Here is a 15,095-nt window from a genome sequence, read left to right on the forward strand (position 1 = left end):
AGCGGGCCGCAAATGACCGAAGTGTTTTTTTCTGTCGTTATTTTCGTCTCTTCGCTTCAATGCAACGACTTCAATCCAATTCCAAGCGGGCCGCAAATGACGTTATTGCCCTATACCCGGACGGTTAATGATATTTCAGCCCTCTGAAGCCTGGCGCTTTAGTTTCCTCAGCGCGGGTATGACAATTTGAATCACAGAACCTTTCAATACTGCCCGCCAATTGAACCTTTAATGGCTTGGGGTCACTCACATATCGATTCTTCCCACGACTAACGTCAAATTGACGCGAAGGGGTGGGTGGGTTAGAGTCTTTGACGCTAAGAAATTTCACCAGAAATATTGATTTTTAGTATGTTTATTCCGTGACAAATGTTACTTTCCATATTTCTTTTCCTCCTTTCACATATATACCTAAATATTCGTTCGCTTCGCTATTTTACAGAAACTTTAACCAAAACAAACGGCCCGATATTTACGTCTCGAGTTCCTTTTGTTCAAACGGTCCGCACGGCCCTTGAATTTCGCCGACGGTCGGTCTTCTTTTTTTGTGAAATGCGGCTTTTCTGTTGATTATGATTATGGAGATCATTAATTCCGGCAACTTTCTGAAAAAAGTTTAGAAATTATCTCCATTATTTTTTAAATGTAAACTGCCTGAGCAAGCCGTAGCGAAATTAAAGATGGCTGACGAAACAACGATGATAGTGAAGGAGAAAATTTTCATCGATTTTTGATAATTTTTGAACTTTGACGTTAAGAGGTGTGGGTGGGGGGGGTTTTCAAATTAGCGCCAATTTGACGTTAGTCGTGGGAAGAATCGATATGCGAGTGAACCCTACTTTACTTAATGACCGCTATATGAATAATAATCGAATGTAATTGACAATCAATCGAACCAATAGAACATAGTCAACTATTAATCGAACCAATCTAACCTTACTTGAACGCAATCGAACAACACAGTCGAATATTACCCAGGATCCAATTCCTAGGAATTGACCGTTCGCTTGAGATTCTATTACGTTTGACAATCGAATCGCAATATTCGATCGCGTTCGATTACGTTCGATTGGTTCGATTGCAATTTTTGTTCGAAGTTGTTCGATTGACACCGTCTGCGTCTGGGTTCGGTAGCTAATCGAACAGCTATCGTTCGATTTTGTTCGATAAACAGTCTGGGAAATCCTCTCAATTGCACGCTTATGTTCCGAGGCCGTAAGTGCGCAATTGCACGGTTAATCAAAATGGCAGAATTTTTATACACGCTTATCGAAATTGTTCTGAAACGGGCGGTAAGCGTTAAGCAAGGTTGACAGGTGACGGCTTTTGCGGTAAGCGTGCAATTGCACGCTTTAAAATTTCTTACATTTTTGACACGCAATTCCTTCCGAAAGCTCTGTTGAATTTCAAAAGCCTAGGGCAGTTTTACTCAAAATTTATCGTAGAAGAAGATTCCGTAAAAATGGATTGCCCGTTAAACCATGCCTTCGCCCGAATTAGAGAATTCTGAACCCCTCGAAATCCCTAAGCAATTTCAACCGGGACGTGAGCGGGCGTAAATTATAACCATGCAATTGCGCGCTTACGCTCTTGGAACATAAGAAGCGTGCAATTGAGAGGATTTCCCAGACTGATAAAGTTCAATCGTTCGATATATAACGAAAATCGGTTTGATAGGGTTTGATTGACACCGCCTGGAGTAGAGATTCGAATAGACCTTTTTTCAAAGAGGCCACCCTGTTGAATAATTATGTAGTCCAGCAGAAAAACACACAGATATCTAAGCCCGAAGGGCTAGATTTGCAGCTTTAAGCTTTCTCCAGCAAAAAAAAGTGAAGCTAAAATTTGACTTTTTAAATTTCGTGCCGATGGATAGGATCTAGCATTTTGATTGTTTTCGGAGCGCGATATCAAAAAAATTATGTGGCAAACGGTGAAATTGCATATTTTAGTCACGTGACTCTGGTAGGAAATCCTTCCAAAGATGAGCTTCACTTTTTGAACAAAGCTGCAAATCTAGCCCTTCGGGCTTTACAGATATCTGTGGAAAAACAATGATAAAACCATGCACAATTATTACATTATGCATGATACAGTATAGACCTAACTCTTCACACAAAAATTACGGGAAACGCATGTTTGGACTTTGAACCCTATGCTGCACTCAAGCACTTAAGCCAAAGTCCCGCAAATAAGCAGGACAAAAATCAGTTTTTTGAAGTTTGCAAAAAAACGCCACATAGAAGATCTTTCAAACTCAGTATGTGAATAGAGCAGTAAAAAATACAACTTTTCTATTTTTCCTTTTTTTTGCAAAAGTTCTAGGAATGAAAATAAAGGGATAATGATAATTGAATACTATCCATTGATGACCCGCGGCACTATCGTAAAGCTAGAATCGCTTCGCATACTCTTCGCTTGAGAAAATGATTGACAGATTGAATTTTTTCATCCGCGCAGGCTCAATCCTCGGACTGCGCTAAAAATGGTAGACTGAGCTGTGATAGATCATTTCGATGGAAGTTGTTGGAATGTTTACAAGGCTCTTGACAGAAAATCGTTTATTTTATTGTCAATGATGACAGTGCGGTTATTAATTTTGTTAGATCTGACAAATTGATGTTTGTAAGTGCACTTTATAGTTTTGATTCCCATTGAAGAATCATATTCTGGTTTTCATGTTATTAGATGCTGTTTTGGAGCTTTAGGTCTACAACTACACTGTGATACTGTAATTATGCATGGCTCTATCATTGTTTTTATGGCTGGACTACATTATTATTCAACAGGAAGTCCTCTTTGAAAAAAGCTCTATTAAAGAAAGGTGACTTATACTTACATTTATCATACTGATCATTAACATTAATAATGCTAAATTTAGAACCACGACCACGCCACATTTCTATCGCAATTTGCATTGTATTTATTGTCTGCGAAATTCCGAGAAATTTGAATTGGAAGTCAAAAATATTATAATGAAATCACTGACTACATTTCATCCATTTACTTGTATATTTAAGCTCTGATAGAAAGATGTTCTACACCAATAGAATTATAAAAACAAATTTTACAGATGGAACTTTGATAATTGATGTAATTAAAGGCAAAAAATTTATAAAAATATTAAATATAGTATACTTGAATGGTCAGTAAATTATACTATGAAAATTTACGGGGGTTTCGTTCTGAAAGCTTAACAGCCACCCTGCGAATCAAGGGGGTAATGTTTTTTTTAAGAAAGGTTCCAGAATACTTTTTGACCTTTTGAGCTATCTTTGAAGCCTCTAAATGTTTGCTGATTCACCAGGGATCGTTTGTTAAATGAAACAGACTGTTTTCTTAGGTTCATGGTTCCAAGAAGCTGAAGAAGTATATATCGAAATTATGCCTTGACCCCCGATTTCACAAAACCCATCATCACAGGATAGAAATGTTCCAGTAAAAGTGAGTGATGCACCACTTACCAGAGGCGACGCCAGACCAAAATTCTGTATCTGCTGTATCTGTATAGGTACTTATTACTTGTGTGTTTGTGCATTGTTTGTGTAGGTGTTCGAGCAAAGTGCTCAGGTACCCTTTTCAATTGAAGTGTTTTTTAAGTTTCTTATGCTCTTTGGCTGTTTGGCATTGCATTAGGTATAGTTTTGCACCTTGTCCTTGTACACAAAACGAAAGCATCCAACGAGGACCTTTTTTTAAACATCTGTTTCCCGGGCATAGCCTTCCTGGAAAATTTGATCTGTTGGCCAAAAGTTTCAAAAATCTTATTACTAGAAATGAAGATCTGTTTCTCCTCAAAACCTAAATTTTTAATCTCAAAGTATAAAGTTCAATCTGTTTCCAATGCAATATCATCTTTCTGGAAACAGATAAGATATCTGTTTCCCAATTTATTACATGTCATCTCCTAGTAATATTGATCTGTTTTTCTCTGATCACTGATGACGTCATCAGCTGGAGCGGGGAAACAGATAGTTTTAAGAAAATGGTCTCTCCTAGAAAATCGGATCTGTTTCCCCATTTTTCCAAAAAAGCGCTCTCCTGGAAAAGGGAAACAGATATTTCGGGGAAATGGGCTCGTTGGCTGCTTCTGACAAAAGAGTGCAAAGCTACGACCCTGCCGGTGCACCCGACAGTCGGGTGCTGTCGGGTGTTTTGTCGGGTGCTGAAATTTCTAAATTTGCGAAAACACCCGACAATTAGTGCACCCGACAGTCGGGTGCTTAAATTCTTAACTTAGTGAGAGCACCCGACGATCAACACCCGACACCACCTGATTTACATTTGGCGGCTTTAACGCCCGATACTGTTTACCGCCATCTTCGCCGATGCCGTGGTGGGCGTCAGTCAAATTATATGTACCTCATCGGCCCTTATAGGCGATATTTTTCGTCACTGCTGGCGTAAAAAGGCCGGCGTAAATCGGATCAGCGATCTGAACTATCTGGGGTTTTTTAGAAGTTGGGTTGACTTTAGCAGACGATTTATGATTCTGGAAGCTCTCTTATCCATGAAGCAATTGTATCGCGTCCATCAGTAAAGTTAAATAGTGCAAATGCATGTGACTCTGGGAACGAGTTTGGGCGCAACCTCGTCCCGTGTATCCTAGTGGATAATCTATGATAAAGAAGTACGGAGGTAATCAAATTTGTCGAATTTGTCAAGAAATAAATCAAAACTGCCCAAGAACCAACAAGCCATCTTTGTACATTTTTGTTTTTGATTTATTTTTATGTTTTGACACCCTCGCGAGCCAGGGCCGATAAACGATTCTGCGACTTAAAGAGGCCAGTACCGTATAATTGGAGGAATCGTTTAGGGCCCTGGTACTTTAGAAGAGAAAATATCAAGAATCTTGATATTTTTCGACCTTTGGACTCTGGCAGCTTGAGTGTGGGCAATATGTTGCGAAGACAAGTAGAGCCGAGCTGCGAGCACACTTACTAAAATAATTTATATCAAAATGCTGTAAATAGTTTTTCTCCGTATGACCATTTGACATGGGAAAAGAAAATAATGTTGATTTGGACATTTGGAAGGGAAATGCAAGTAGAAAATGACTGTGTTTGTTTTTTGGAATAGAGAATGGCTTTCCTCCGTCTTTTAATGGTTTTTTACTGGCTCAAAATAAATTAGTAGCCTTGCAATAAGTCTCAACTTCCAATTACTGTTTTCTAAATTTGGCTCTCTGATATGGATATTTTTTTGTGGTGAAGTTTTAGGGTTGGTGCAGAAGACTGCTGTGAACTGGTCTTAAACAGTTAAAGCTATAAATTAACTGGCTTTAAACACACTCAGCAAATCTAAAGAAAATTTCAACCTTGAAATTATTGCTTTCTTTCTCACTTTTAGATTATGTGAAAAATAAATAAAACATTTTCAACAGCTCTAATGCTTTGCTGCTAATTCTGCTGATGCTGCTCATCCAAAAAGTAGCCGATAGAATTTTTATATCCAGCCTCAAGAACGTAAACTCCAATTGTCCACCCATATCATGTCACCACAGCTGGGAAAGATGAACGACAGTGACAGTAGCAGTAGGATGAATTCAATCAGATTTTTGTAAACAACATAATGTTTTTGTGTGTAAAAACATGAAAAGTATCATGTCCTCAACATCATCATTGCATCTTGCTTTTGTGACTAATTGGCTGATTGGAATAAGCATGAGCTATAAAAACTTTGAGAGATTGCACTATTTGTTAGCACTGGTTTTCCAGGGGATGCTAAATAACTAAATGCATTGCTCAGTCATCAGTGTCAGTTGAAGTTAATTTTAAACATTTGGCCACTGTATGATGTTTAACTAGTTTAAATAATAAGAAAGAAAAGATTGATGGACACTTTATGGACTGTGTAACAATTAAGAGTGAAAATGCTTGACTGCTTGATCTTTGTTACTTTCACTTCACTGAAAAACAATTATTTAACGAAAAGGGACAATTGGAGATAAAATGGTGAAATCAGCAAGAGGCAAAAATTGCGAAAAAATAAGAATTTGGGGAAGACAATTACTTTGGAGAGAACTTATTTTGGCAAGGAGCTAAATAAAATAGAATTTTTTATAAATGTGGTTTTGAAGAGAAATCCAATTTTTAATTTTGGCAAAAACTAATTTGGGCAAATAGCACGTAGTATATAAAGTGGTTCTTTTATGCTAAAAAATTAGTGTTTCAAATAGAACTTTGTTGTTACTAGGGGCCGTCCATATAGTACGTACCCACTAAAATGTCAAAAATTGAGTATATATACCCCTCCCCCTATAGGCAAGCAGATGCAAATAGCTATACCCCCCTGGTGAGTACGTACTTTTTTCATTCACACCCCCCCCCTGGCTGAAAAAAAAAATCAAATTCAAAAGGCTTGGGTTTTCCCCTTTTTCTATGAGAGAGAAACAGCTGATATTTTGTAAGGAACAAGCGAATAATAATTCTCTTTTTATTCTCTTTCAACCAATTTTACAAGCAAAAAAAGGGCTGTGAATTTTTTTTTTCTGCATACTTACTTTTTCTTTCGACCCCTTCCCCTCTGTACGCAAGCATATGCTTTTGAGAAGACACCCTCTCTCCCCCTTAGTGTGTACGTACTATGTGGACGGCCCCTTAGGAAAATCACTGGAAATTTTAATTCTGGCAAGAACTTATTAGGGACCCTTATTATGGTGAGGCAAGGTGAGGAAGCAATTCTTTCAATTTTGGCGATAACTAATTTCGGTGAATTTTGTTCTGTTACTATATCATCATTCATTAAGAATTTATTTATTTATTTAGAGAACACATTGAACTATGTAAAATACCCATTTGAAATTTTATGAAAATTTTAATGCTAGCTATGAATCATTGTATAGAGTTTGGAGTTAAATTCTAATTACAGTAATATGAGTTTTCTGACTAGTAAAATGAATTTGATATTCTTGTGTGAATCTTTATACGTGCCATTTTTAAGATTTTTCTTGTGAATCTTTAAACGATTTTCAACTCAGGGTTTTGATAATAAAAACATGGCGTAATAAGTTTTTTAGAGATTTGGCAGATGATCAAAAGAAATCTGCAGGAATACATTTCACATGAAACTTTAATAAACTTGGAACATTTCGTTTTATTCAATTAACAAAAAAAGTTAGAAATATTTACTGGTCCTATGAAAAATGTTCATGGGAAAGGCTTGAAAATAATATTAGATTTTGTTGAATTTCAATATTAAAAAGAGGTCAGTTGTAATCAAGGACTACCTTAAAGGAATAAATTATGACGGAAATAAAATTTGGCGGATTTACCAGGAATTCTGCCATACGTCAAATTAAATTCCCGCCAAATTTAATTTATCTCGTGTATTCTCCAAATTTGTGCTATTTCAGGCCTTAAAAACAGGTTTTTGCTTATTTGGTAACAAGTTTTGGCCAAAAATTTCCTTCAACCGCCAAATTAAATTCTCGCCTAATTTCTTTTTTCTAGCAATCCGTCAAATTAAATTCCTCTGAAAAAACTTTTTCAACCACCCGCCAAATTGAATTCCTGCCAAAATTTCTTCCTTCAAGGTACACGTTTTTTTTTTTATAAGGAACACGTTTATAAGGAACTCGAGGCTGAATTTGGTTCAAAAAATAGGGAATTGTTAAGGAACTGCCCAGGCTGAGAATAAGTGGATTTGAAAATAATGTACCCTATTGGGACTAATTTGACCAAATTTTGATCTTTCAAGGGGCAAAAAGTTCAAAATTTCCTATGTAGTAAGGAACTCGATAAAGAACTTTGAGACTGAAATTCTCTGTAAAAATAAGGAACTCCAGGCTCAGAGCAAAGTTAAGGTTCCTTATAAAAAAAAAACGTGTATTATTATCAATTTTGTCAAGTCTCGAGAACAGTGAAGGTAAAGTACAATGATTCCAAATTTTATTTTTGTCTTTAATGGTTCCTAATTTTTGATTGAAAAAAGTTCCAAAAATTAATCTTGTTTTATCAGTCCTTTCAGCTTCAAAGTATCAGATGCTTTAAAATGAAACAGCTTTGCTCCAAAGAAAATGTGACATTTACAAAAAAAACAGAGATATATATTCAATTTTTTGTAGTAAATTTCTCAATCATTTTGTATCAAAATAACAGAACTTGAAATGAAAAGACATATATAATCTTAAAGTTCTATTCTGGAATTTTGACCAAAATGTAGTTGATTGCTATCTTTTGAAACAATGTCCAGAAATATTCATCTACGTATAAAATAATAAAATTTGACACTTAATACAGCTTATGAAAAAAAATCTGTCAATGTTACTTTAGACTGTATTCCTATTTGATTTTATCCTCAAAATAGGTTAAAAACTGAAGACTCTATGGAAAACTTTCCAAAAATTTTGTTATGTAGCAAATCAGCACATGATGACGACAGTGAAACATAATCTTTAGGTCAGAATAAATTCAACTGAAATCCAAAAAAGTTCTAACATGTCATAATTGATATTGATAATCTAGATGACAGATTTGTTATTTATATGTTTGCATAAATTTTATCCCGATAAAAAAACTACTTCCAGCTTCAACATTATTTGTCAAATTCAGTCCAATATACACACTGTACCGTACTAGTTTGTATACTTTTTGACATTTACGGTCAATATAAATAAATTTTCAGTCTGGTAATAGGATATGTTTAAAGAATTGTTTCATGGTAAACATTAAAGAAACAGATTTATTTCTTTTTCAATACTTGAAGTTTCTTGCTTTTACACATTCATCAATTGATTAGAATTGTTCACATAATTGTATAAACCATAACCAGAACATTTTTGCAGTGAGTTTGTATTGTACGTAGTCTCAAGTTTTTCTGAAAAAGCTTCTTCACCGATCAGTTCATTTTGACTACCAGTCAAGCAATCACTGGAGATGTATGCTTTTTTCTTTTTCATACTCCTGATGCCCATGGTCATGGACAAGATAGATGCCAAAATGTATAAACATCAGTCCTTCATCACGAGTGATCAGATTATAAAGAAACATGCAAGATTGCTGTTGGAAATCAGTTCAAGCAAAACAATTATATGTGGACAGCAGAGGGTCTTCTCGAGTGAATCTTTAAACTATTTTCCATAGTCATTTTGTCTTTCTGTAAAAAATCGTTTTACAAGCAGTTCCAGTTCGCTCAGAGCAGGGATAGACCAGGATAGACTGCTTATCAAGGTCTTGTAGTATTCTTCTCTGCCAATCAAGTTTCATTTAAATGACATTTTGCAATTTTGTCAATTGATTGGTTTGCCAAGAGTTCTTCATACTTCAACTTCTTCATGTTGAGAATCTGTCTTTGACTTTTAAATTTACTATTTACAAATGAATGGCTGATCATCAGCCATTCATTACATATTTAGCTTGTTTTGATCTTTTCAAATTCTCGGAATTTGTAAAATGGCGGGATTATGCTAATCGACATACGTTTCGCGTACATGCCTAAAAGTACTTTCGTTTTTAAAGTGCACCAGGGCTTATATCCCCCGTCAACGCGTCCATCAGAATCATCAATAGCGTAAGGGGGTTAGATAAGCCATGGAGTCGAGGGTGATGTTTTGATGATTTCTCGACAGACGATTTGTGATTCGAATAAAAATGTTCGATCGTTCGACTAATATCGTTCGATTTTATTAAGGCACCATTTACACTAGAATAACTAGAATGAAAAAAAGAGCGATGCGCGGCGGGCGGCGGCGGGTGTTGTGCCGCCGTGGATTATGTGGTGTGTTTGGGGCATTAAGGCTCTTACAACCTTGTCTCTATAGCGGCTTTATTAGAGGGATTTTTAGAGTGTCTCTTATTTTGCTAGCAACTTGTGAATTGAGGTGGAGTCTGGATCGCTTCGCAACCCTTATACAATACGGCTAGTTTACGTTACTGATCGATACCTGACATTCAGTGTAGACATAAAGCTCTAAAACAGCATCTAATAACATGAAAACCAGAATATGATTCTTCAATGGGAATCAAAACTATAAAGTGCACTTACAAACATCAATTTGTCAGATCTAACAAAATTAATAACCACACTGTCATCATTGACAATAAAACAAAAGATTTTCTGTCAAGAGCCTTGTAAACATTCCAACAACTTCCATCTAAATGATCTATCACAGCTCAGTTTACCATTTTAGCGCGGTCCGAGGATTGAGCCGAGAACTCTCGCATAGCACCCGAGCTCCCGCGCGGCGCGTGCCGCGGGGATGAAAAACTTCAATCTGTCAATCATTTTCTCAAGCGAAGTGTACGCGAAGTGATTCTAGCTTTACGATAGTGCCGCGGATCATCAATGGATAGTATTCAATTATCATTATCCCTTTATTTTCATTCCTAGAACTTTTGCAAAAAAAAGGAAAAATAGAAAAGTTGTATTTTTTACTGCCCTATTCACATACTGAATTTGAAAGATCTTCTATGTGGCGTTTTTTTGCAAACTTCGAAAAACTGAATTTTGTCCTGCCTTTGCGGGATTTTGGCTCAAGTGCTTGAGTGCAGCATAGGGTTCAAAGTCCAAATATGCGTTTCCCGTAATTTTTGTATGAAGAGTTAGGTCTATACTGACATTAACCCTTTACCTTCAGGAGCCAACCTCTCATGTCAACTAAATATCTATCATCATTCTTTTTATTTAGAGTCACAAACAGAGAAGGAATCAAATAGCGAAGCAGGTAATTAATTAGATATTTACATTTTAGTGTGGTGAACTGTAATTAGCCGTTATCGTAAAAGATTTGTCGTGTCTTTCTTTCGATTCTGTACTTTGATCATATCAGTGTTTCGATATTCTTAAATTCGAGCCTGCACTTGATGGTCAATCTATCTCTCATCCGTGTTTAGGTTTGAGGCATGACATTCCGCTCTCTTTTTCTCTCTTCTTTTTTCGTTTTAGTCTTACATTCTGATGACAAAACACGCTGACGTGTTGGTTTATCCAGGTAAGACGTATATTACCTTTAATATCATGATATAAATAGCTCAATCTCATCTGACATTTAGTTTCATGATGACGTAATTTCTATGGCGTTCTAAATGGTCTGTGTAGATACGTGATTCTGCATTAAAAGCTAGTTGTAAGTTTACTAACGACGTACGTAAGTGCGTGGAGACAGGAATGACTTTTTTCAAATTGGTTAATCTAAGGATATTTTTAAGAATATTTACCGGGATTTTATAATCTCAGACATAATGGATACTAAAGCTGTGGATAGACAAGAGATTTAAAATAGAGGGCGGTAGTTTATTAGTTAATCTTTCTACTTTCTATCTCCTTCTCAGGAAGAAAACAGAGGAAATGCATTGTTGGATCTATTGATGATCAAATGGCCTTATGATTTATAATTTTACATATTTTTAATTGTATGTATTTCAAAGATTGTTTGTAAGACCACGTTCAGACGTTACGGTTCCGTATTGTTCCAAAAAGAAACGGTTCTGTGTGAACGTGTGAACACCAAAATTTGAAGACGTTACATACAAAGCAAAACAGATCGAAACGGTTTTGTTCCACTATTTTCATCGGAACGGAACGGAACTGCTCCGGAACGTTTCGAAACCAATATGAACACTCTCTATCCCTAACGGAAACTATACCGGGACGATATGACATGAAACTGTAACGTCTGAACTGGTTTGAGCATGGTCTAAATTATTGTTAATCAATAAAAAAAGGTTGTTCCAGTCTCTTCTTTTGAGCAACACGCACGTTGTCCCCAGCCATCCAAACATTGTGTATGTACGCAATGGTTACTTGTACAAGAATGGTGGTGGTACACTAAATAGATTGAACAAAAAATTCGGCATATAGTGTGTCGTTACAAAACGAAAACCCAGGTAATATATAGCGTCCAGTTGACAAAGTTACTCACTCAGCTCAGACAAATTGAACGTTAATTAAAAATTTAAAGAAACACGATTTTCAGGTAGGTAAAAGTGGAAAAACCTACCTAGATAACTTTAATACCCCAGGGCAGAATAGTTTTCTACTGGGCACTTTGAAAGCCTACCTTAGTGAAGTTTGCGTTGATAAAGAATCATTGATGAAACATCTCTATTATTTGTCTTCGTCGTTTCGTCGTTTTACCGTCGTTTATCACCCATAAATAAAAAGAAAAGAAAAGCGTTAATCCGTTAACTTCTCCCAAGAACATCAAAGCCCGAACTCACATTGTTTGACCCACCAAAGAATTGGTTTGACGAGAAAGGCCGGTCTGCACTTTTGCATGCGTTTCTCGATCGCACTTTTTCGAGTGCGCGTTACATTTTTATGACGTAATCTTTTTTCCAAGCCAAAAGGATTGAAGCCAAAAAATATGCGATCGCAGCGCGCGGAGAAGTGGAGACTGGCCTTGAGAGAGTAATTAGAGTATTTCGTCAAAAATGCCGCGCACCCAACTACAGGCCGGGCGTCGGGCGGTAGCAAAAAGAACCCGTTTTTCCGCCCTCGGGAAATCGCCACCCGCCCGTTACATGTCGGGTGTTGTTAAGAGCGCCCAAGATGTAGCACCCGACAAAGTGCACCCGACTGTCGGGTGTTGAAATTTCTAACTTCGAACACCCGACAACAGCACCCGACTGTCGGGTGCACCGGCAGGGTCGTGCAAAGCTTGGCTGGATATGTTTGATTCTTGGAGGTGGACAGTTGTGTGACAGTTGGCACAGCCGGCCGAGCTGGGGATTTTAACGTTAGGTACTATATCCCTTCTAACACCTTCCAAACATAGATGATGATATAGTGTTCCCTTCTCCTTTGAAGGAAATAGATTTTGGACTGCTTGAGACACACTCCCAATAATAGACCTGTTTTTACATTTCACTAAATGACGACCCATTTTCCCTTTCCTATCTTTCGCTTTACCTGTTTTTTCTATTTTCTGAGACTTAGTTTCTCATTTCTGAGAAAGACGAGAGACGGAGTTTTCATACCTGTCAATCATTTGTCCATCAATTTCGACCAGTCTAATCCTCTGGATTGGAGGTGATTTCAACTTTCCGGACATTGACTGGGAGACACACACTATAACTGGATATCAATACTCTAAAGAAATTTATAAAATAGCTCTAGACTGGATCACAGAAAGTGGCTTATCACAGCTAGTGAACTTTCCAACAAGAGGAGACAATTGCTTAGATATTTTATTGAAAAACAATAACTCACTCTTAACACACATTGTTGATACCCCGGGCATAAGCGATCATACAAGCATCCCTCTTGCAGACACATTGTGCCATCCTTCTCGACTAAAAACATCAAAACGGACAATTTACCTTTGGAAAAGAGCCAACCTACCAGATATAAAAGCAACCCTGACTGAAGATGTTAAACAATTTTGTGATTCGAACCTTGATAATGTGTCTTCCATCAACGATCAATGGACACAGCTAGAAACAATTTTCAATACAGCTCTTGATAAGATCCCAACCAAACAGCTTTCCCAACGTTACAATCAACCTTGGATAACCACAGAGTGCAAACGATTATCAAGACGTAAGAAACGTCTTAGCCTGGATATCCAAGCTCAAAATTTTAGAAAAAATAAGTTTTACCTCAGTCAGACAAAGTTCTAAAATTATAGAGCTTGGTTCACCTAGAAATCAGGTGAACCCCTGTTGACAGATTTTCCTGCATGAATCCCATGGCTGCAAATAAATTTATGCACATAATGACATGCATAATTTCAAGATGCTACCCCAGCAGTGATAAATTAATTTAGAATGGCAGCGTGGACCATAAAATATAGACAGTGTGGTGGAAAGTCTGTTAGACAGAAAGTGCAAAGTGAATTTTGGAGAAAAAAAAATATCAAAACAAAACTTTCAACCCAAAAAACAGCACTACAAAATTGGCAAACAGAAAAGAAGAATTAAAGCAAAATAAAGATATACCTTTAGCTCTTTACACGATGCAACCAAGTCATTAAGAAGATTAAAACAAGAATATCTAAGCAAGTATTTGGAAAGAAAACAACCAGAACATCAAAAAATTCCCATGTTTTGATCTTCCCACTTCTTCACTTCTTCCCTACCATTATTGTTATTTTTATTTGGATGCGTGGTCAAACACCCAAGGGAGATAATTACATATTCTATTGTTATTTGCTTCGAAGAAGAAAAGTCAGGGAGATTTGCAAAGCAGCGTATGCGCATTGCTGATCGCCCGCGCGGTTCACCTAATTATTTAGGCGTACACTTCAAGTCGGCTCGCATAATTTCTTATACGCGCGCCACCATTCAGATCTCTGATTCGCTTGGACCAACCAATCAGAATATCCGCATAATCATCCTCAGATGAGAATGCAGACGATCTAGGTAAACCAGACCGTAAACATAAGAAATATCAAAATCAAAAAAAAGGTTTACGGGCTGGATATCCAGGCTAGAAACGTCTCTACAAACAAGCTAAACGAACAAGACTGTATACTGACTGGAATAGATACAAAGCAATTTTAAAAGAATGCAAACAAGCATGTCGATCAGCCCATGACAACTACGTTAGAGATAAGATTATTGGCTCATCTCATCATCTCATTTATTAGATTTTTCAAAAACTCTGCTGATCTCAGAGTTTTAGTCAGCTGGCTTAATGCCAACAAAATTTCTTTGAATGCTAGCAAAACTGAGTTTGTTATTTTTTGTTCCCCTTGGAGACAGATGGACTTATTCCAAGAATTAAGCTTTGCGGGAAAATTCTATCACCAAGTAAGAGTGTGAAGTATTTGGGTGTTCACCTTGACAATTATCTAAACTGGAAGGTTCATACTTCTTTCGTTGCTGCTACATTTAGAATGGCAAGTGGGGCAATATCCAAACTTTGTCACTATGTTCCAATTCACATCCTTCTAAACATTTATCATGCAATTTTTGCTTCTCATGTTCGCTATGCTAGTCAACTCTGGGGACTGTCACACATAGGATTCTACTCTTCAAAAACACTGCACTAAGACTCATGACCTTTAGTGAGCCAAGAACTTCTGCTACTCCCCTGTTTGATGAGCTTAAATTACTCAAAATCTTTGATCTGGTGAAAGTAATGAATATCTTATTTATTCAAAAATACCTACAGGGTAATCTTCCATCTGATGTCCTATCAACACTTAATTT

General features: G+C 36.9%; 2 long non-coding RNA genes across 2 annotated transcripts; one reads left to right on the forward strand and one right to left on the reverse strand.

Moving 5' to 3' along the window:
* Positions 1 to 10,467: 10,467 nt before the first annotated feature.
* On the forward strand, positions 10,468 to 11,675 carry LOC136824799 (uncharacterized). Its single transcript, XR_010849170.1, has 2 exons — positions 10,468 to 10,933; positions 11,274 to 11,675. It is a non-coding gene; the product is annotated as an uncharacterized lncRNA (long non-coding RNA).
* On the reverse strand, positions 11,307 to 13,192 carry LOC136824800 (uncharacterized). The gene is made up of 2 exons (XR_010849171.1): positions 12,002 to 13,192; positions 11,307 to 11,769 (listed from the first exon to the last, which is right to left on the reverse strand). It is a non-coding gene; the product is annotated as an uncharacterized lncRNA (long non-coding RNA).
* Between the last annotated feature and the right edge of the window lie 1,903 nt (positions 13,193 to 15,095).

Source organism: Clytia hemisphaerica, unplaced genomic scaffold (genome assembly GCF_902728285.1).
Source record: "Clytia hemisphaerica strain Z4C2 unplaced genomic scaffold, Clytia hemisphaerica genome assembly, whole genome shotgun sequence".
NCBI classification, from domain to species: Eukaryota; Metazoa; Cnidaria; class Hydrozoa; order Leptothecata; family Clytiidae; genus Clytia; species Clytia hemisphaerica.